Source organism: Mandrillus leucophaeus, unplaced genomic scaffold, assembly GCF_000951045.1.
Source record: "Mandrillus leucophaeus isolate KB7577 unplaced genomic scaffold, Mleu.le_1.0 Scaffold108, whole genome shotgun sequence".
NCBI lineage: Eukaryota > Metazoa > Chordata > Mammalia > Primates > Cercopithecidae > Mandrillus > Mandrillus leucophaeus.
In genome coordinates this window covers 280,452-284,569 of record NW_012098987.1, presented here as the reverse complement: position 1 = coordinate 284,569, position 4,118 = coordinate 280,452, and the positions used below count along the sequence as shown (strand labels likewise).

The 4,118-nt window shown below is 42.9% G+C and overlaps 1 protein-coding gene across 1 annotated transcript in view; it reads left to right on the top strand.

Annotated features, from left to right (window-relative positions):
- The first annotated feature begins 2 nt into the window (after positions 1 to 2).
- The window catches only part of LYSMD2 (LysM, putative peptidoglycan-binding, domain containing 2), a 28,700-nt gene continuing 24,584 nt past the window's right edge, over positions 3 to 4,118 (top strand). The window contains exon 1 of the mRNA XM_011986178.1: positions 3 to 267. The gene's annotated coding sequence lies outside the window, so the exon portion shown is untranslated. The remainder of the gene's footprint in view (positions 268 to 4,118) is intronic.

The window sequence follows — 4,118 nt, the reverse complement described above, 5'->3', positions numbered from 1 at the left end:
AGCGTAGTTCCCGGCGGCGCCTCGCTGCGGCCCCGCTGTCCCCCAGCCCCGCCCTTCCTCGACAGGTGTCCCCTCCCGGAATCGGGGTCTGAACCCCGCCACAGCTCTGCAGGGGAGGAAGCACCTGGGTCGGGGGGAAGCCTGGGCAGGCTCTTTGGAGACGCTTGGGGCTCCGGAGAGCGTGGGTGGCAACGGCTTTCAAGCTTGTGAGGAGCATTCTTGTAAGCGAGCATCCTGACACAGAAGCCGCGTTGAGAGCGGGCTCAGGTACAGACCCCGCCCGCCCCAGGGTTTTCTGGCTGGGCAGAGGCGTGGGAGGAGAGAGTAGTTGGGCAGCCTAGGGATGGAGAGAGGTGAGCGAGGTGAAGGTTAGCAAGGCTCTAGGGTGATGGCGTGAGGAGCTGGAGAGCCCACGCGCAGTGGTGGCTTCACTGAGGTGAGACCGGACGACGTAGCCTGTCTGAGCCTTCGCGTCCTCATCTGTAAAACAGGCTTAAAGCTTGAAAAAGTGTTGTGAGGATTAAGCGACCCATAGCACTTAGGGTCTGGCACTTAGTGCATACTCAGTGAAAGTTCCTTCCTTGGGGGTTCCAAGGGAGTTCTTGGGCCGGGAAAGTCCTATACGTCGTGCTAACCTAAAGATAGTTGGACCTCGTTGGTCTGGGTAAATGTTAAAATCCACTGGGTTTGTTAGTCGTTGAGCTGGTTCACTTCATCCCTGAATATACCCTAAGATATTCTCTCTGTCAGATTCTTGAGAGCTCCAAAGATAGAGAAAATAAAGTCAAGTTTCTGAAGCATGACAGTAGAGTGGGATGACAAAGGACAAAGACCAACATTATGAAAATACATGGCATCTAGATTTACCTTCCAGAGGCCTTTTCTAGTTAGATGTGGTCTCTCTCTCCTTCTTGAACTTTTGCAGCTTATTTTGAGCGTAACCTTTGCCTATGGGACTTGTCTTGACAGTTTAAGGTTGGTTGAGTTTTGCAAGTTGCTACTATGCAGTGTTTCACATGATGGTGGGATTTGCATTCAGAGATGTGGTGGAGGAAAATGAACCAAAGGGATGGATGCAGCATGGCTGTTGTAATCTCTGTATGAAATTTTAGGCAAAATGTGAAAAGAGGTGAAACAGCTTTATAGTCTGTCTGGCACGAGGTGTGCAGTAATCGTGTGGCCAAAAAAAAAGTGCTGCAGAGGAAATTCCATATCTGAAAATGACAACACTGCTTTGCATTTATGAAAATACTTTCCTATTCGTGTTCTTATTTTATTTTTATGAGAACTCTTGTGAGACAGGCAGAGTGAGGGTATTTTTCCCCAATGATAGTTAATAAGAGGCAGAGAGAGGTGATGTGACTTATTCAAGGTTATAGAGGTGGTCAGTAAGCCTGTCTTCTCTCCTTCCCCTGTGGGCACCCCCAGCACTGTCTCCCCTTTGCACATTTCAAAATAGGGCCATACCTTCCCCAGCAGATGGGTTGAACCAGAAAGTAAAGTTAATTCTCTAAAACTCTGGAAACTAGCATGATGAGCACTGGCACGCAGTAGCTGCTGACTGAGAGACCAGTGTCATTTCTACGAACAATTGTGGTAATGGACTATGCCCTGGGCCTCCTGTCAGAATGACAAATCTGAGCCAGAAAGAGTTAAAGGAAATGGGGGTGTGACCAAATTACTTTAAGTCATGTTCCCAAGTTTTCCTGTACATTTGTTATTCCGAATGTCCTGTGTAACCGACGGGATGCCTTTGACTTTTTTATGTTGTGCATTTGTTACCGTCATAGCCTTCTGTTAAATAAGAACAGGACTGCTTAAGGATCGAACCAGCAGTTTTCCCAGAGAAAGCTGATAGTAGGCATAAGCTGAAAATAATAAAGCAATTTCATTCATATTGGAAGAAAGAGTAGCAACGGTGCTCAGTAGTGTACGATATTTCTCTTTGGTTTCCTGTGGTTCCTCACAAGGAAAATGGCTGCATGTGATAAAATGAATAGATTATTCCTGCAGAAACCAGCCATGAAAGGAAGCAGACAGGTGAATGATTTAAGTTAAAGTCATATTTGGCAGTCGAAGCAGAGATACAAGAGCTATCCTACAGCCCTAGAGCCATGTTCCAGGAGGATATTGACACCAAAATAAAGTGAGTTGTGAAAAGGAACTTCTGATCAGTCTCTGTCTGTATGATGAGTGTTGGAAACTGGAAGGTGTTCATGGATGAGTGAGGGAAGTAGAACATTTAACCTAAAAGTTAAAACTTAATGGAAAGATATTACCAGTTCCAGTCTGTTTAGCTCTTTACATCTGATGCTTATGTCCTATTTTAAGGGAGAAAGGATGTCAATATGCCAATGACTTATCAGTTGAAACCCATTATCATTTCTGGACCATATCTTGTAGGTGTAACTTTTCTACTTGCTTTTTAGAAGATGAAAATGTAAAATTGAAACAGAACTCCTGGAACTGGAAGGGACTTTACATATCATCTTGTGTAACCATTTCTTCCTGTAAATGAAGAAGCTGATATATTGACTGTAATTGTCACATGACAGAAAGTAAAAAAGTTCAATGTGGCAGTTATAATGAAGTATTTTAATTATTCACAGTGGAATATGTAGCATACCTCATTAGGAACAGGCAGTAGATACTGTTGGTTGTCTATTCAAAATTCAGTCCACCCTCTTCTTCTTCTTTATAGAAGCCTATGTGGGTGTTTACACATTAGGAAAGGTGACTCTATCAGCTTCTGAGGTACACTCTCAAATCTATCATAGACAAGAGGAATGGGATCCTCTTAACTGGCCTCTAAAAGTTTAGTAGTGGACATGTGACCCAGTTCTGGCCATTGTAAAGAGATACAATTAATCTGGGTCTGCCATGTTGTTAAGTCAGTCATCAACCAGCCGCAGTGCTGCCCTTCTTCTGGATTTCTTGTTATATGAGATAATAAACAACCTTATTGTTGAGTCAATTTGAGATGGAGTTTTCTGTTACTTGAAGTTGAAAGCATCCTAAGTGTTAAAGATGAAATGTGAAAGTACATTCTTTGAATGGACTGAAAGACTGCTTCCTAGAGTTGATTAAAAACAACCACCACAAACCACAGGCAATGTGATGGAATATTGTCATATAACAGATAACAGCGTGGGTTTTAACATCAGAGAGTTTGAACCCAGATATTTACTGGCAGATTGACTATGGCCAAGTTTCTGTAACCTCTCTTAAGCCTCATTTTCTTCTTCTTCTTTTTTTTTTTGGATACTGTCACCAGGCTGGAGTGCAGTGGTGTGATCTCGGCTCACTGCAACCTCCGCCTCCTGGGTTCAAGTGATTCCCCTGCCTCAGCCTCCTGAGTAGCTGGGACTACAAGCGCTGCCCCCACACCCGGCTAATTCTTTGTATTTTAGTAGAGACAGGGTTTCACCATGTTGGCCATGATGGTCTCAATCTCCTGACTTTGTGATCCACCTGCCTTGGCCTCCCAAAGTGCTGGGATTACAGGCGTGAGCCACTGCACCTGGCCTTCTTCATCTCTTAAATTGAGGATAATAATACCACATAGGGTTATTAGAAAGACTAAATGAGATAATTTGTGTCAAGGATGCTTCAAAGGATATGGTGGATTGTAAGGACTAAAAGGAGCAGCGACTATGTTGATGAATTATGAATTAAATCGTATGTGTAGTATAATTGACAGCAAACATCTAAAAGCTAATTACTATGTAATCATGATCATGTTAAATGATACCACAGTGATGCAATCAGCAAAATCCAAAATATAGGAAGCTCTACATGACAAACAACTGTTTCTTCAATAAATAAATTGCAAGAAAAATAAAAGGAGAGAAAACTTATAGACACACAGAAATTCAAGAGACAAATAACAAAATGTACTGTGTGATCTTAATTTGAAAAAACAGCTGTTAAAATTTCACATTAATGAGACAATTGGGGAAAGTGTGAACACAGAATATTTGATTGTATTAAGGACTGTTTTTAAAAATTATTATTATTATTTTGAGACAGAGTTTTGCTCCTGTTGCCCAGGCTGGAGTGCGATGGCGCGATCTTGGCTCACCTCAGCCTCCACCTCCCGGGTTCAAGTGATTCTCCTG